Here is a 17,239-nt window from a genome sequence, read left to right as displayed (position 1 = left end):
GATCTTAAGATACAAAGAAAAATAAACATTTTTTTTTTAAAGCTAATGAAAGATATAGTAAAAAACATTTTTTTATGGATTTTGAGTAACTTTTTGAATTCTAAACTAGGCATATGATGACATGTATCGAACGATGAATCCTTAAAATTCATATGTTTTCGCGATTCTGTAACATAACGTCTGATATGTCTGATGGAAACATGCCGATCTTAAGATACAAAGAAAAATAAACATTTTTTAATGGATTTTGAGTAACTTTTTGAATTCTAAACTAGGCATATGATGACATGTATCGAACGATTATTCGCGTTTCATATGTTGTCTGTTCTCAAACTATGGCATCTATCAATCGATTAATCACTGTTCATGTGTTTTCCTTTCACCATTTGGAGAACTTTTCGGATTTGACAAAGAGCTACTCTTTTTTAAGGCAAAAGTTGTGTCAGAAGAGGGATTTGAACCCTCGCCTCCAATCGGAGACCAGAACACCCCAGTAACTAGGAAGGACTCTCACCTTGAGTCTGGCGCCTTAGACCACTCGGCCATCCTGACAATTATAAATCCTTAAAATTCATATGTTTTCTCGATTCTGTAACATAACATCTGATATGTCTGATGGAAACATGCCGATCTTAAGATACAAAGAAAAATAAACATTTTTTTTTTAAAGCTAATGAAAGATATAGTAAAAAACATTTTTTTATGGATTTTGAGTAACTTTTTGAATTCTAAACTAGGCATATGATGACGTGTATCGAACGATGAATCCTTAAAATTCATATGTTTTCGCGATTCTGTAACATAACGTCTGATATGTCTGATGGAAACATGCCGATCTTAAGATACAAAGAAAAATAAACAAAAAATGTTAAAAGCTAATGAAAGATATAATAAAAAACATTTTTTTATGGATTTTGAGTAACTTTCACCATTTGGAGAATTTTTCGGTATTGACAAAGAGCTACTTTTTAAGGCAAAAGTTGTGTCAGAAGAGGGATTTGAACCCTCGCCTCCAATCGGAGACCAGAACACCCCAGTAACTAGGAAGGACTCTCACCTTGAGTCTGGCGCCTTAGACCACTCGGCCATCCTGACAATTATAAATCCTTAAAATTCATATGTTTTCGCGATTCTGTAACATAACGTCTGATATGTCTGATGGAAACATGCCGATCTTAAGATACAAAGAAAAATAAACAATTTTTTTTTAAAGCTAATGAAAGATATAGTAAAAAACATTTTTTATGGATTTTGAGTAACTTTTTGAATTCTAAACTAGGCATATGATGACATGTATCGAACGATTATTCGCGTTTCATGTGTTGTCTGTTCTCAAACTATGGCATCTATCAAAGGATTAATTAATGTTCATGTGTTTTCCTTTCACCATTTGGAGAATTTTTCGGTATTGACAAAGAGCTACTTTTTAAGGCAAAAGTTGTGTCAGAAGAGGGATTTGAACCCTCGCCTCCAATCGGAGACCAGAACACCCCAGTAACTAGGAAGGACTCTCACCTTGAGTCTGGCGCCTTAGACCACTCGGCCATCCTGACAATTATAAATCCTTAAAATTCATATGTTTTCGCGATTCTGTAACATAACGTCTGATATGTCTGATGGAAACATGCCGATCTTAAGATACAAAGAAAAATAAAAAAAATTTTTTTAAAGCTAATGAAAGATATAGTAAAAAACATTTTTTTATGGATTTTGAGTAACTTTTTGAATTCTAAACTAGGCATATGATGACATGTATCGAACGATTATTCGCGTTTCATATGTTGTCTGTTCTCAAACTATGGCATCTATCAATCGATTAATCACTGTTCATGTGTTTTCCTTTCACCATTTGGAGAACTTTTCGGATTTGACAAAGAGCTACTCTTTTTTAAGGCAAAAGTTGTGTCAGAAGAGGGATTTGAACCCTCGCCTCCAATCGGAGACCAGAACACCCCAGTAACTAGGAAGGACTCTCACCTTGAGTCTGGCGCCTTAGACCACTCGGCCATCCTGACAATTATAAATCCTTAAAATTCATATGTTTTCGCGATTCTGTAACATAACGTCTGATATGTCTGATGGAAACATGCCGATCTTAAGATACAAAGAAAAATAAACATTTTTTTTTTAAAGCTAATGAAAGATATAGTAATAAACATTTTTTTATGGATTTTGAGTAACTTTTTGAATTCTAAACTAGGCATATGATGACATGTATCGAACGATGAATCCTTAAAATTCATATGTTTTCGCGATTCTGTAACATAACGTCTGATATGTCTGATGGAAACATGCCGATCTTAAGATACAAAGAAAAATAAACATTTTTTTTTAAAGCTAATGAAAGATATAGTAAAAAACATTTTTTTATGGATTTTGAGTAACTTTTTGAATTCTAAACTAGGCATATGATGACATGTATCGAACGATTATTCGCATTTCATGTGTTGTCTGTTCTCAAACTATGGCATCTATCAAAGGATTAATTAATGTTCATGTGTTTTCCTTTCACCATTTGGAGAATTTTTCGGTATTGACAAAGAGCTACTTTTTAAGGCAAAAGTTGTGTCAGAAGAGGGATTTGAACCCTCGCCTCCAATCGGAGACCAGAACAGCCCAGTAACTAGGAAGGACTCTCACTTTGAGTCTGGCGCCTTAGACCACTCGGCCATCCTGACAATTATAAATCCTTAAAATTCATATGTTTTCACGATTTTGTAACATAACGTCTGATATGTCTGATGGAAACATGCCGATCTTAAGATACAAAGAAAAATAAACAAAAAATGTTAAAAGCTAATGAAAGATATAATAAAAAACATTTTTTAATGGATTTTGAGTAACTTTTTGAAATCTAAACTAGGCATATGATGACATGTATCGAACGATTATTCGCGTTTCATGTGTTGTCTGTTCTCAAACTATGGCATCTATCAAACGATAAATCACTGTTCATGTGTTTTCCTTTCACCATTTGGAGAATTTTTCGGTATTGACAAAGAGCTACTTTTTAAGGCAAAAGTTGTGTCAGAAGAGGGATTTGAACCCTCGCCTCCAATCGGAGACCAGAACAGCCCAGTAACTAGGAAGGACTCTCACCTTGAGTATGGCGCCTTAGACCACTCGGCCATCCTGACAATTATAAATCCTTAAAATTCATATGTTTTCACGATTTTGTAACATAACGTCTGATATGTCTGATGGAAACATGCCGATCTTAAGATACAAAGAAAAATAAACAAAAAATGTTAAAAGCTAATGAAAGATATAATAAAAAACATTTTTTAATGGATTTTGAGTAACTTTTTGAATTCTAAACTAGGCATATGATGACATGTATCGAACGATTATTCGCGTTTCATGTGTTGTCTGTTCTCAAACTATGGCATCTATCAAACGATTAATCACTGTTCATGTGTTTTCCTTTCACCATTTGGAGAATTTTTCGGTATTGACAAAGAGCTACTCTTTCTTAAGGCAAAAGTTGTGTCAGAAGAGGGATTTGCACCCTCGCCTCCAATCGGAGACCAGAACACCCCAGTAACTAGGAAGGACTCTCACCTTGAGTCTGGCGCCTTAGACCACTCGGCCATCCTGACAATTATAAATCTTAAAAATTCATAGGTTTTCACAATTCTGTAACATAACGTCTGATATGTCTGATGGAAACATGCCGATCTTAAGATACAAAGAAAAATAAACAAAAATTTTTAAAAGCTAATGAAAGATATAGTAAAAAACATTTTTTTATGGAATTTGAGTAACTTTATCAATTCTAAACTAGGCATATGATGACATGTATCGAACGATTTTTCGCGTTTCATGTGTTGTCTGTTCTCAAACTATGGCATCTATCAAACGATTAATCACTGTTCATGTGTTTTCCTTTCACCATTTGGAGAACTTTTCGGTTTTGACAAAGAGCTACTCTTTTTTTAAGGCAAAAGTTGTGTCAGAAGAGGGATTTGAACCCTCGCCTCCAATCGGAGACCAGAACACCCCAGTAACTAGGAAGGACTCTCACATTGAGTCTGGCGCCTTAGACCACTCGGCCATCCTGACAATTATAAATCCTTAAAATTCATATGTTTTCGCGATTCTGTAACATAACGTCTGATATGTCTGATGGAAACATGCCGATCTTAAGATACAAAGAAAAATAAACATTTTTTTTTAAAGCTAATGAAAGATATAGTAAAAACATTTTTTTATGGATTTTGAGTAACTTTTTGAATTCTAAACTAGGCATATGATGACGTGTATCGAACGATGAATCCTTAAAATTCATATGTTTTCGCGATTCTGTAACATAACGTCTGATATGTCTGATGGAAACATGCCGATCTTAAGATACAAAGAAAAATAAACAAAAAATGTTAAAAGCTAATGAAAGATATAATAAAAAACATTTTTTTATGGATTTTGAGTAACTTTCACCATTTGGAGAATTTTTCGGTATTGACAAAGAGCTACTTTTTAAGGCAAAAGTTGTGTCAGAAGAGGGATTTGAACCCTCGCCTCCAATCGGAGACCAGAACACCCCAGTAACTAGGAAGGACTCTCACCTTGAGTCTGGCGCCTTAGACCACTCGGCCATCCTGACAATTATAAATCCTTAAAATTCATATGTTTTCGCGATTCTGTAACATAACGTCTGATATGTCTGATGGAAACATGCCGATCTTAAGATACAAAGAAAAATAAACATTTTTTTTTTAAAGCTAATGAAAGATATAGTAAAAAACATTTTTTATGGATTTTGAGTAACTTTTTGAATTCTAAACTAGGCATATGATGACATGTATCGAACGATGAATCCTTAAAATTCATATGTTTTCGCGATTCTGTAACATAACGTCTGATATGTCTGATGGAAACATGCCGATCTTAAGATACAAAGAAAAATAAACATTTTTTTTTAAAGCTAATGAAAGATATAGTAAAAAACATTTTTTTATGGATTTTGAGTAACTTTTTGAATTCTAAACTAGGCATATGATGACATGTATCGAACGATTATTCGCGTTTCATGTGTTGTCTGTTCTCAAACTATGGCATCTATCAAAGGATTAATTCATGTTCATGTGTTTTCCTTTCACCATTTGGAGAATTTTTCGGTATTGACAAAGAGCTACTTTTTAAGGCAAAAGTTGTGTCAGAAGAGGGATTTGAACCCTCGCCTCCAATCGGAGACCAGAACAGCCCAGTAACTAGGAAGGACTCTCACTTTGAGTCTGGCGCCTTAGACCACTCGGCCATCCTGACAATTATAAATCCTTAAAATTCATATGTTTTCACGATTTTGTAACATAACGTCTGATATGTCTGATGGAAACATGCCGATCTTAAGATACAAAGAAAAATAAACAAAAAAATGTTAAAAGCTAATGAAAGATATAATAAAAAACATTTTTTAATGGATTTTGAGTAACTTTTTGAATTCTAAACTAGGCATATGATGACATGTATCGAACGATTATTCGCGTTTCATGTGTTGTCTGTTCTCAAACTATGGCATCTATCAAACGATTAATCACTGTTCATGTGTTTTCCTTTCACCATTTGGAGAATTTTTCATATTGACAAAGAGCTACTTTTTAAGGCAAAAGTTGTGTCAGAAGAGGGATTTGAAACCGTCGCCTCCAATCGGAGACGAGAACACCCCAGTAACTAGAAGGACTCTCACCTTGAGCCAGGCGCCTTAGACCACTCGGCCATCCTGACAATTATAATCCTTAAAATTCAGATTTTTTCGCGATTCTGTAACATAACGTCTGATATGTCTGATGGAAACATGCCGATCTTAAGATACAAAGAAATTTTCGCCGGTTATGACAAAGAGCTATTTTTAAGGCAAAAGTGTGTCAGAAGAGGATTTGAACCCTCGCCTCCAATCGGAGACCAGAACAGCCCAGTAACTAGGAAGGACTCTCACTTTGAGTCTGGCCGCCTTAGACCACTCGGCCATCCTGACAATTATAAATCCTTTAAAATTCATATGTTTTCACGATTTTGTAACATAACGTCTGATATGTCTGATGGAAACATGCCGATCTTAAGATACAAAGAAAAATAAACAAAAATGTTAAAAGCTAATGAAAGATATAATAAAAAACATTTTTTAATGGATTTTGAGTAACTTTTTGAATTCTAAACTAGGCATATGATGACATGTATCGAACGATTATTCGCGTTTCATGTGTTGTCTGTTCTCAAACTATGGCATCTATCAAACGATTAATCACTGTTCATGTGTTTTCCTTTCACCATTTGGAGAATTTTTCATATTGACAAAGAGCTACTTTTTAAGGCAAAAGTTGTGTCAGAAGAGGGATTTGAACCGTCGCCTCCAATCGGAGACGAGAACACCCCAGTAACTAGAAGGACTCTCACCTTGAGCCAGGCGCCTTAGACCACTCGGCCATCCTGACAATTATAAATCCTTAAAATTCAGATTTTTTCGCGATTCTGTAACATAACGTCTGATATGTCTGATGGAAACATGCCGATCTTAAGATACAAAGAAAAATAAACAAAAAATGTTAAAAGCTAATGAAAGATATAATAAAAAAATTTTTTTATGGATTTTGAGTAACTTTCACCATTTGGAGAATTTTTCGGTATTGACAAAGAGCTACTTTTTAAGGCAAAAGTTGTGTCAGAAGAGGGATTTGAACCCTCGCCTCCAATCGGAGACCAGAACACCCCAGTAACTAGGAAGGACTCTCACCTTGAGTCTGGCGCCTTAGACCACTCGGCCATCCTGACAATTATAAATCCTTAAAATTCATATGTTTTCGCAATTCTGTAACATAACGTCTGATATGTCTGATGGAAACATGCCGATCTTAAGATACAAAGAAAAATAAACAATTTTTTTTTAAAGCTAATGAAAGATATAGTAAAAAACATTTTTTTATGGATTTTGAGTAACTTTTTGAATTCTAAACTAGGCATATGATGACATGTATCGAACGATTATTCGCGTTTCATGTGTTGTCTATTCTCAAACTATGGCATCTATCAAAGGATTAATTAATGTTCATGTGTTTTCCTTTCACCATTTGGAGAATTTTTCGGTATTGACAAAGAGCTACTTTTTAAGGCAAAAGTTGTGTCAGAAGAGGGATTTGGACCCTCGCCTCCAATCGGAGACCAGAATACCCTAGTAACTAGGAAGGACTCTCACCTTGAGTCTGGCGCCTTAGACCACTCGGCCATCCTGACAATTAGAAGTCTTTAAAATTCATAGGTTTTCACAATTCTGTAACATAACGTCTGATATGTCTGATGGAAACATGCCGATCTTAAGATACAAAGAAAAATAAACAAAAATGTTAAAAGCTAATGAAAGATATAATAAAAAACATTTTTTTATGGATTTTGAGTAACTTTCACCATTTGGAGAATTTTTCGGTATTGACAAAGAGCTACTTTTTAAGGCAAAAGTTGTGTTAGAAGAGTGATTTGAACCCTCGCCTACAATCGGAGACCAGAATACCCTAGTAACTAGGAAGGACTCTCACCTTGAGTCTGGCGCCTTAGACCACTCGGCCATCCTGACAATTAAAAGTCTTTAAAATTCATAGGTTTTCACAATTCTGTAACATAACGTCTGATATGTCTGATGTAAACATGCCGATCTTAAGATACAAAGAAAAATAAACAAAAAATGTTAAAAGCTAATGAAAGATATAATAAAAAACATTTTTTTATGGATTTTGAGTAACTTTTTGAATTCTAAACTAGGCATATGATGACATGTATCGAACGATTATTCGCGTTTCATGTGTTGTCTGTTCTCAAACTATGGCATCTATCAAAGGATTAATCACTGTTCATGTGTTTTCCTTTCACCATTTGGAGAATTTTTCGGTATTGACAAAGAGCTACTTTTTAAGGCAAAAGTTGTGTTAGAAGAGGGATTTGAACCCTCGCCTCCAATCGGAGACCAGAATACCCTAGTAACTAGGAAGGACTCTCACCTTGAGTCTGGCGCCTTAGACCACTCGGCCATCCTGACAATTAAAAGTCTTTAAAATTCATAGGTTTTCACAATTCTGTAACATAACGTCTGATATGTCTGATGTAAACATGCCGATCTTAAGATACAAAGAAAAATAAACAAAAAATGTTAAAAGCTAATGAAAGATATAATAAAAAACATTTTTTTATGGATTTTGAGTAACTTTTTGAATTCTAAACTAGGCATATGATGACATGTATCGAACGATTATTCGCGTTTCATGTGTTGTCTATTCTCAAACTATGGCATCTATCAAAGGATTAATTAATGTTCATGTGTTTTCCTTTCACCATTTGGAGAATTTTTCGGTATTGACAAAGAGCTACTTTTTAAGGCAAAAGTTGTGTCAGAAGAGGGATTTGAACCCTCGCCTCCAATCGGAGACCAGAACAACCCAGTAACTAGGAAGGACTCTCACCTTGAGTATGGCGCCTTAGACCACTCGGCCATCCTGACAATTATAAATCCTTAAAATTCATATGTTTTCACGATTTTGTAACATAACGTCTGATATGTCTGATGGAAACATGCCGATCTTAAGATACAAAGAAAAATAAACAAAAAATGTTAAAAGCTAATGAAAGATATAATAAAAAACATTTTTTAATGGATTTTGAGTAACTTTTTGAATTCTAAACTAGGCATATGATGACATGTATCGAACGATTATTCGCGTTTCATGTGTTGTCTGTTCTCAAACTATGGCATCTATCAAACGATTAATCACTGTTCATGTGTTTTCCTTTCACCATTTGGAGAATTTTTCGGTATTGACAAAGAGCTACTCTTTCTTAAGGCAAAAGTTGTGTCAGAAGAGGGATTTGCACCCTCGCCTCCAATCGGAGACCAGAACACCCCAGTAACTAGGAAGGACTCTCACCTTGAGTCTGGCGCCTTAGACCACTCGGCCATCCTGACAATTATAAATCTTAAAAATTCATAGGTTTTCACAATTCTGTAACATAACGTCTGATATGTCTGATGGAAACATGCCGATCTTAAGATACAAAGAAAAATAAACAAAAAAATTTAAAAGCTAATGAAAGATATAGTAAAAAACATTTTTTTATGGAATTTGAGTAACTTTATCAATTCTAAACTAGGCATATGATGACATGTATCGAACGATTTTTCGCGTTTCATGTGTTGTCTGTTCTCAAACTATGGCATCTATCAAACGATTAATCACTGTTCATGTGTTTTCCTTTCACCATTTGGAGAACTTTTCGGTTTTGACAAAGAGCTACTCTTTTTTTAAGGCAAAAGTTGTGTCAGAAGAGGGATTTGAACCCTCGCCTCCAATCGGAGACCAGAACACCCCAGTAACTAGGAAGGACTCTCACCTTGAGTCTGGCGCCTTAGACCACTCGGCCATCCTGACAATTATAAATCCTTAAAATTCATATGTTTTCGCGATTCTGTAACATAACGTCTGATATGTCTGATGGAAACATGCCGATCTTAAGATACAAAGAAAAATAAACATTTTTTTTTTAAAGCTAATGAAAGATATAGTAAAAAACATTTTTTTATGGATTTTGAGTAACTTTTTGAATTCTAAACTAGGCATATGATGACGTGTATCGAACGATGAATCCTTAAAATTCATATGTTTTCGCGATTCTGTAACATAACGTCTGATATGTCTGATGGAAACATGCCGATCTTAAGATACAAAGAAAAATAAACAAAAAATGTTAAAAGCTAATGAAAGATATAATAAAAAACATTTTTTTATGGATTTTGAGTAACTTTCACCATTTGGAGAATTTTTCGGTATTGACAAAGAGCTACTTTTTAAGGCAAAAGTTGTGTCAGAAGAGGGATTTGAACCCTCGCCTCCAATCGGAGACCAGAACACCCCAGTAACTAGGAAGGACTCTCACCTTGAGTCTGGCGCCTTAGACCACTCGGCCATCCTGACAATTATAAATCCTTAAAATTCATATGTTTTCGCGATTCTGTAACATAACGTCTGATATGTCTGATGGAAACATGCCGATCTTAAGATACAAAGAAAAATAAACATTTTTTTTTTAAAGCTAATGAAAGATATAGTAAAAAACATTTTTTATGGATTTTGAGTAACTTTTTGAATTCTAAACTAGGCATATGATGACATGTATCGAACGATGAATCCTTAAAATTCATATGTTTTCGCGATTCTGTAACATAACGTCTGATATGTCTGATGGAAACATGCCGATCTTAAGATACAAAGAAAAATAAACATTTTTTTTTTAAAGCTAATGAAAGATATAGTAAAAAACATTTTTTTATGGATTTTGAGTAACTTTTTGAATTCTAAACTAGGCATATGATGACATGTATCGAACGATTATTCGCGTTTCATGTGTTGTCTGTTCTCAAACTATGGCATCTATCAAAGGATTAATTAATGTTCATGTGTTTTCCTTTCACCATTTGGAGAATTTTTCGGTATTGACAAAGAGCTACTTTTTAAGGCAAAAGTTGTGTCAGAAGAGGGATTTGAACCCTCGCCTCCAATCGGAGACCAGAACAGCCCAGTAACTAGGAAGGACTCTCACTTTGAGTCTGGCGCCTTAGACCACTCGGCCATCCTGACAATTATAAATCCTTAAAATTCATATGTTTTCACGATTTTGTAACATAACGTCTGATATGTCTGATGGAAACATGCCGATCTTAAGATACAAAGAAAAATAAACAAAAAATGTTAAAAGCTAATGAAAGATATAATAAAAAACATTTTTTAATGGATTTTGAGTAACTTTTTGAATTCTAAACTAGGCATATGATGACATGTATCGAACGATTATTCGCGTTTCATGTGTTGTCTGTTCTCAAACTATGGCATCTATCAAACGATTAATCACTGTTCATGTGTTTTCCTTTCACCATTTGGAGAATTTTTCATATTGACAAAGAGCTACTTTTTAAGGCAAAAGTTGTGTCAGAAGAGGGATTTGAACCGTCGCCTCCAATCGGAGACGAGAACACCACAGTAACTAGAAGGACTCTCACCTTGAGCCAGGCGCCTTAGACCACTCGGCCATCCTGACAATTATAAATCCTTAAAATTCATATTTTTTCGCGATTCTGTAACATAACGTCTGATATGTCTGATGGAAACATGCCGATCTTAAGATACAAAGAAAAATAAACAAAAAATGTTAAAAGCTAATGAAAGATATAATAAAAAATTTTTTTTATGGATTTTGAGTAACTTTCACCATTTGGAGAATTTTTCGGTATTGACAAAGAGCTACTTTTTAAGGCAAAAGTTGTGTCAGAAGAGGGATTTGAACCCTCGCCTCCAATCGGAGACCAGAACACCCCAGTAACTAGGAAGGACTCTCACCTTGAGTCTGGCGCCTTAGACCACTCGGCCATCCTGACAATTATAAATCCTTAAAATTCATATGTTTTCGCGATTCTGTAACATAACGTCTGATATGTCTGATGGAAACATGCCGATCTTAAGATACAAAGAAAAATAAACAATTTTTTTTTAAAGCTAATGAAAGATATAGTAAAAAACATTTTTTTATGGATTTTGAGTAACTTTTTGAATTCTAAACTAGGCATATGATGACATGTATCGAACGATTATTCGCGTTTCATGTGTTGTCTGTTCTCAAACTATGGCATCTATCAAAGGATTAATTAATGTTCATGTGTTTTCCTTTCACCATTTGGAGAATTTTTCGGTATTGACAAAGAGCTACTTTTTAAGGCAAAAGTTGTGTCAGAAGAGGGATTTTAACCCTCGCCTCCAATCGGAGACCAGAATACCCTAGTAACTAGGAAGGACTCTCACCTTGAGTCTGGCGCCTTAGACCACTCGGCCATCCTGACAATTAAAAGTCTTTAAAATTCATAGGTTTTCACAATTCTGTAACATAACGTCTGATATGTCTGATGGAAACATGCCGATCTTAAGATACAAAGCCAAATAAACAAAAAATGTTAAAAGCTAATGAAAGATATAGTAAAAAACATTTTTTAATGGATTTTGAGTAACCTTTTGAATTCTAAACTAGGCATATGATGACATGTATCGAACGATTATTCGCGTTTCATGTGTTGTCTGTTCTCAAACTATGGCATCTATCAAACGATTAATCACTGTTCATGTGTTTTCCTTTCACCATTTGGAGAATTTTTCGGTATTGACAAAGAGCTACTCTTTCTTAAGGCAAAAGTTGTGTCAGAAGAGGGATTTGCACCCTCGCCTCCAATCGGAGACCAGAACACCCCAGTAACTAGGAAGGACTCTCACCTTGAGTCTGGCGCCTTAGACCACTCGGCCATCCTGACAATTATAAATCTTAAAAATTCATAGGTTTCACAATTCTGTAACATAACGTCTGATATGTCTGATGGAAACATGCGATCTTAAGATACAAAGAAAAATAAACAAAAAAATTTAAAAGCTAATGAAAGATATAGTAAAAAACATTTTTTTATGGAATTTGAGTAACTTTATCAATTCTAAACTAGGCATATGATGACATGTATCGAACGATTTTTTCGCGTTTCATGTGTTGTCTGTTCTCAAACTATGGCATCTATCAAACGATTAATCACTGTTCATGTGTTTTCCTTTCACCATTTGGAGAACTTTTCGGTTTTGACAAAGAGCTACTCTTTTTTTAAGGCAAAAGTTGTGTCAGAAGAGGGATTTGAACCCTCGCCTCCAATCGGAGACCAGAACACCCCAGTAACTAGGAAGGACTCTCACCTTGAGTCTGGCGCCTTAGACCACTCGGCCATCCTGACAATTATAAATCCTTAAAATTCATATGTTTTCGCGATTCTGTAACATAACGTCTGATATGTCTGATGGAAACATGCCGATCTTAAGATACAAAGAAAAAATAAACATTTTTTTTTAAGCTAATGAAAGATATAGTAAAAAACATTTTTTATGGATTTTGAGTAACTTTTTGAATTCTACACTAGGCATATGATGACGTGTATCGAACGATGAATCCTTAAAATTCATATGTTTTCGCGATTCTGTAACATAACGTCTGATATGTCTGATGGAAACATGCCGATCTTAAGATACAAAGAAAAATAAACAAAAAATGTTAAAAGCTAATGAAAGATATAATAAAAAACATTTTTTTTATGGATTTTGAGTAACTTTCACCATTTGGAGAATTTTTCGGTATTGACAAAGAGCTACTTTTTAGGCAAAAGTTGTGTCAGAAGAGGGATTTGAACCCTCGCCTCCAATCGGAGACCAGAACACCCCAGTAACTAGGAAGGACCTCTCACCTTGAGTCTGGCGCCTTAGACCACATCGGCCATCCTGACAATTATAAATCCTTAAAATTCATATGTTTTTCGCGATTCTGTAACATAACGTCTGATATGTCTGAATGAAACATGCCGATCTTAAGATACAAAGAAAAATAAACATTTTTTTTAAAGCTAATGAAAGATATAGTAAAAAACATTTTTTTATGGATTTTGAGTAACTTTTGAATTCTAAACTAGGCATATGATGACATGTATCGAACGATGAATCCATTAAAATCATATGTTTTCGCGATTCTGTAAACATAACGTCTGATATGTCTGATGGAAACATGCCGATCTTAAGATACAAGAAAAATAAACATTTTTTTTTTAAAGCTAATGAAAGATATAGTAAAAACATTTTTTTATGGATTTTGAGTAACTTTTTGAATTCTAAACTAGGCATATGAATGACATGTATCGAACGATTATTCGCGTTTCATGTGTTGTCTGTTCTCAAAACTATGGCATCTATCAAAGGATTAATTAATGTTCATGTGTTTCCTTTCACCATTTGGAGAATTTTTCGGTATTGACAAAGAGCTACTTTTTAAGGCAAAAGTTGTGTCAGAAGAGGGTTTGAACCCTCGCTCCAATCGGAGACCAGAACAGCCCAGTAATAGGAAGGACTCTCACTTTGAGTCTGGCGCCTTAGACCACTCGGCCATCCTGACAATTATAAATCCTTAAAATTCAATGTTTTCACGATTTTGTAACATAACGTCTGATATGTCTGATGGAAACATGCCGATCTTAAGATACAAAGAAAAATAAACAAAAAATGTTAAAAGCTAATGAAGATATATAAAAAACATTTTTATGGATTTTGAGTAACTTTTGAATTCTAAACTAGGCATATGATGACATGTATCGAACGATTATTCGCGTTTCATGTGTTGTCTGTTCTCAAACTATGGCATCTATCAAACGATTAATCCTGTTCATGTGTTTCCTTTCACCATTGGAGAATTTTCATATTGACAAGAGCTACTTTTTAAGGCAAAAGTTGTGTCAGAAGAGGGATTTGAACCGTCGCCTCCAATCGGAGACGAGAACACCACAGTAACTAGAAGGACTCTCACCTTGAGCCAGGCGCCTTAGACCACTCGGCCATCCTGACAATTATAAATCCTTAAAATTCATATTTTCGCGATTCTGTAACTACGTCTGATATGTCTGATGGAAACATGCCGATCTTAAGATACAAGAAAATAAACAAAAAATGTTAAAAGCTAATGAAAGATATAATAAAAAAAATTTTTTATGGATTGAGTAACTTTCACCATTTGGAGAATTTTTCGGTATTGACAAAGAGCTAATTTAAGGCAAAAGTGTGTCAGAAGAGGGATTTGAACCCTCGCCTCCAATCGGAGACCAGAACACCCCATAACTAGTAAGGACTCTCACCTGAGTCTGGCGCCTTAGACCACTCGGCCATCCTGACAATTAATCCTTAAAATTCATATGTTTTCGCGATTCTGTAAATAACGTCTGATATGTCTGATGGAAACATGCCGATCTAAGATACAAAGAAAAATAAACAATTTTTTTTAAAGCTAATGAAAGATATAGTAAAAAACATTTTTTTATGGATTTTGAGTAACTTTTGAATTCTAAACTAGGATATGATGACATGTATCGAACGATTATTCGCGTTCATGTGTTGTCTGTTCTCAAAACTATGGCATCTATCAAAGGATTAATTAATGTTCATGTGTTTCCTTTCACCATTTGGAGAATTTTCGGTATTGACAAAGAGCTACTTTTAAGGCAAAAGTTGTGTCAGAAGAGGGATTTTAACCCTCGCCTCCAATCGGAGACCAGAATACCTAGTAACTAGGAGGACTCTCCTGAGTCTGGCGCCTTAGACACTCGGCCATCCTGACAATTAAAAGTCTTTAAAATCATAGGTTTTCACAATTCTGTAACATAACGTCTGATATGTCTGATGGAAACATGCCGATCTTAAGATACAAAGCCAAATAAACAAAAAATGTTAAAAGCTAATGAAAGATAGTAAAAACATTTTTTTAATGGATTTGAGTAACCTTTTGAATTCTAAACTAGGCATATGATGACATGTATCGAACGATTATTCGCGTTTCATGTGTTGTCTGTTCTCAAATGGCATCTATCAAACGATTAATCACTGTCATGTGTTTTCCTTTCACATTTGGGAGAATTTTCGGTATTGACAAGAGCTACTTTTTATGGCAAAAGTTGTGTCACAAGAGGGATTTGAACACTCGCCTCCAATCGGAGACCAGAATACCCCAGTAACTAGGAAGGACTCTCACCTTGAGTCTGGCGCCTTAGACAACTCGGACATCCTGACAATTATAAGTCTTTAAAATTCATAGGTTTTCACAATTCTGCAACATACGTCTGATAATGTCTGATGGAAACATGCCGATCTTAAGATACAAAGAAAAATAAACAAAAAATGTTAAAAGCTAATGAAAGATTATATAAAAAACATTTTTAATGGATTTTGAGTAACTTTTCACCATTTGGAGAATTCGGTATTGACAAGAGCTATTTTAAGGCAAAAGTTGTGTCAGAAGAGGGATTTGAACCCTCGCCTCCAATCGGAGACCAGAATACCCTAGTAACTAGGAAGGACTCTCACCTTGAGTCTGGCGCCTTAGACCACTCGGCCATCCTGACAATTAAAAGTCTTTAAAATTCATAGGTTTTCACAATTCTGTAACATAACGTCTGATATGTCTGATGGAAACATGCCGATCTTAAGATACAAAGAAAAATAAACAAAAAATGTTAAAAGCAATGAAAGATAAATAAAAAACATTTTTTATGGATTTTGAGTAACTTCACCATTTGGAGAATTTTTCGGTATTGACAAAGAGCTACTTTTTAAGGCAAAAGTTGTGTTAGAAGCGTGATTTGAACCCTCGCCTCCAATCGGAGACCAGAATACCCTAGTAAACTAGGAGGACTCTCACCTTGAGTCTGGCGCCTTAGACCACCCGCCATCCTGACAATTAAAAGTCTTTAAAATTCATAGGTTTTCACAATCTGTAACATAACGTCTGATATGTCTGATGTAAACATGCGATCTTAAGATACAAAGAAAAATAAACAAAAATGTGTAAAAGCTAATGAAAGATATAATAAAAAACATTTTTTTATGGATTTTGAGTAACTTTTGAATTCTAAACTAGGCATGATGACATGTATCGAACGATTATTCGCGTTTCATGTGTTGTCTGTTCTCAAATATGGCATCTATCAAAGGATTAATCACTGTCATGTGTTTTCCTTTCACCATTTGGAGAATTTTTCGGTATTGACAAAGAGCTACTTTTTAAGGCAAAAGTTGTGTTAGAAGGGATTTGAACCCTCGCCTCCAATCGGAGACCAGAATACCCTAGTAACTAGGAAGGACTCTCACCTTGAGTCTGGCGCCTTAGACCACTCGGCCATCCTGACAATTATAATCCTTAAAATTCATATGTTTTTGCGATTCTGTAACATACGTCTGATATGTCTGATGGAAAACATGCCGATCTAAGATAAAAGAAAATAAACATTTTTTTTTAAATAATGAAAGATATAGTAAAAAACATTTTTTATGGATTTGAGTAACTTTTGAATCTAAACTAGGCATATGATGACATGTATCGAACGATGAATCCTTAAAATTCATATGTTTTCGCGATTCTGTACATAACATCTGATATGTCTGATGGAAACATGCCGATCTTAAGATACAAGAAAAAATAACAAAAAATGTTAAAAGCTAATGAAAGATATAATAAAAAACATTTTTTTATGGATTTTGAGTAACTTTCACCATTTGGAGAATTTTCGGTATTGACAAAGAGCTACTTTTTTAGGCAAAAGTTGTGTCGAAGAGGGATTTGAACCCTCGCTCCAATCGGAGACCAAACACCCCAGTAA

The 17,239-nt window shown here is 34.7% G+C and overlaps 15 non-coding genes across 15 annotated transcripts; all 15 read right to left on the bottom strand.

The window, feature by feature from the left end:
* Window positions 1-440: 440 nt before the first annotated feature.
* Window positions 441-552, bottom strand: trnal-caa (transfer RNA leucine (anticodon CAA)). The gene is made up of 2 exons: window positions 515-552; window positions 441-486 (listed from the first exon to the last, which is right to left on the bottom strand). It is a non-coding gene; the product is annotated as a tRNA-Leu (tRNA).
* Window positions 553-983: 431 nt separating this feature from the next.
* trnal-caa (transfer RNA leucine (anticodon CAA)) lies at window positions 984-1,095 on the bottom strand. The gene is made up of 2 exons: window positions 1,058-1,095; window positions 984-1,029 (listed from the first exon to the last, which is right to left on the bottom strand). It is a non-coding gene; the product is annotated as a tRNA-Leu (tRNA).
* A 346-nt stretch (window positions 1,096-1,441) lies between these two features.
* On the bottom strand, window positions 1,442-1,553 carry trnal-caa (transfer RNA leucine (anticodon CAA)). Its single transcript has 2 exons — window positions 1,516-1,553; window positions 1,442-1,487 (listed from the first exon to the last, which is right to left on the bottom strand). It is a non-coding gene; the product is annotated as a tRNA-Leu (tRNA).
* Window positions 1,554-1,903: 350 nt separating this feature from the next.
* trnal-caa (transfer RNA leucine (anticodon CAA)) lies at window positions 1,904-2,015 on the bottom strand. The gene is made up of 2 exons: window positions 1,978-2,015; window positions 1,904-1,949 (listed from the first exon to the last, which is right to left on the bottom strand). It is a non-coding gene; the product is annotated as a tRNA-Leu (tRNA).
* Window positions 2,016-2,566: 551 nt separating this feature from the next.
* Window positions 2,567-2,678, bottom strand: trnal-caa (transfer RNA leucine (anticodon CAA)). The gene is made up of 2 exons: window positions 2,641-2,678; window positions 2,567-2,612 (listed from the first exon to the last, which is right to left on the bottom strand). It is a non-coding gene; the product is annotated as a tRNA-Leu (tRNA).
* Window positions 2,679-4,491: 1,813 nt separating this feature from the next.
* On the bottom strand, window positions 4,492-4,603 carry trnal-caa (transfer RNA leucine (anticodon CAA)). Its single transcript has 2 exons — window positions 4,566-4,603; window positions 4,492-4,537 (listed from the first exon to the last, which is right to left on the bottom strand). It is a non-coding gene; the product is annotated as a tRNA-Leu (tRNA).
* Window positions 4,604-5,153: 550 nt separating this feature from the next.
* On the bottom strand, window positions 5,154-5,265 carry trnal-caa (transfer RNA leucine (anticodon CAA)). The gene is made up of 2 exons: window positions 5,228-5,265; window positions 5,154-5,199 (listed from the first exon to the last, which is right to left on the bottom strand). It is a non-coding gene; the product is annotated as a tRNA-Leu (tRNA).
* A 1,391-nt stretch (window positions 5,266-6,656) lies between these two features.
* On the bottom strand, window positions 6,657-6,768 carry trnal-caa (transfer RNA leucine (anticodon CAA)). Its single transcript has 2 exons — window positions 6,731-6,768; window positions 6,657-6,702 (listed from the first exon to the last, which is right to left on the bottom strand). It is a non-coding gene; the product is annotated as a tRNA-Leu (tRNA).
* A 2,527-nt stretch (window positions 6,769-9,295) lies between these two features.
* On the bottom strand, window positions 9,296-9,407 carry trnal-caa (transfer RNA leucine (anticodon CAA)). Its single transcript has 2 exons — window positions 9,370-9,407; window positions 9,296-9,341 (listed from the first exon to the last, which is right to left on the bottom strand). It is a non-coding gene; the product is annotated as a tRNA-Leu (tRNA).
* Window positions 9,408-9,838: 431 nt separating this feature from the next.
* trnal-caa (transfer RNA leucine (anticodon CAA)) lies at window positions 9,839-9,950 on the bottom strand. Its single transcript has 2 exons — window positions 9,913-9,950; window positions 9,839-9,884 (listed from the first exon to the last, which is right to left on the bottom strand). It is a non-coding gene; the product is annotated as a tRNA-Leu (tRNA).
* Window positions 9,951-10,501: 551 nt separating this feature from the next.
* trnal-caa (transfer RNA leucine (anticodon CAA)) lies at window positions 10,502-10,613 on the bottom strand. Its single transcript has 2 exons — window positions 10,576-10,613; window positions 10,502-10,547 (listed from the first exon to the last, which is right to left on the bottom strand). It is a non-coding gene; the product is annotated as a tRNA-Leu (tRNA).
* Window positions 10,614-11,295: 682 nt separating this feature from the next.
* Window positions 11,296-11,407, bottom strand: trnal-caa (transfer RNA leucine (anticodon CAA)). Its single transcript has 2 exons — window positions 11,370-11,407; window positions 11,296-11,341 (listed from the first exon to the last, which is right to left on the bottom strand). It is a non-coding gene; the product is annotated as a tRNA-Leu (tRNA).
* Window positions 11,408-12,678: 1,271 nt separating this feature from the next.
* On the bottom strand, window positions 12,679-12,790 carry trnal-caa (transfer RNA leucine (anticodon CAA)). The gene is made up of 2 exons: window positions 12,753-12,790; window positions 12,679-12,724 (listed from the first exon to the last, which is right to left on the bottom strand). It is a non-coding gene; the product is annotated as a tRNA-Leu (tRNA).
* Window positions 12,791-14,652: 1,862 nt separating this feature from the next.
* On the bottom strand, window positions 14,653-14,762 carry trnal-cag (transfer RNA leucine (anticodon CAG)). Its single transcript has 2 exons — window positions 14,725-14,762; window positions 14,653-14,698 (listed from the first exon to the last, which is right to left on the bottom strand). It is a non-coding gene; the product is annotated as a tRNA-Leu (tRNA).
* Window positions 14,763-15,873: 1,111 nt separating this feature from the next.
* Window positions 15,874-15,985, bottom strand: trnal-caa (transfer RNA leucine (anticodon CAA)). Its single transcript has 2 exons — window positions 15,948-15,985; window positions 15,874-15,919 (listed from the first exon to the last, which is right to left on the bottom strand). It is a non-coding gene; the product is annotated as a tRNA-Leu (tRNA).
* Window positions 15,986-17,239: the final 1,254 nt, after the last annotated feature.

The sequence above is a fragment of the Oncorhynchus kisutch genome, unplaced genomic scaffold (genome assembly GCF_002021735.2).
Source record: "Oncorhynchus kisutch isolate 150728-3 unplaced genomic scaffold, Okis_V2 scaffold1547, whole genome shotgun sequence".
Lineage (NCBI taxonomy): Eukaryota > Metazoa > Chordata > Actinopteri > Salmoniformes > Salmonidae > Oncorhynchus > Oncorhynchus kisutch.
Note: the sequence above shows the minus strand (reverse complement) of the source record. Positions and strands in the feature narration are given on the sequence as shown.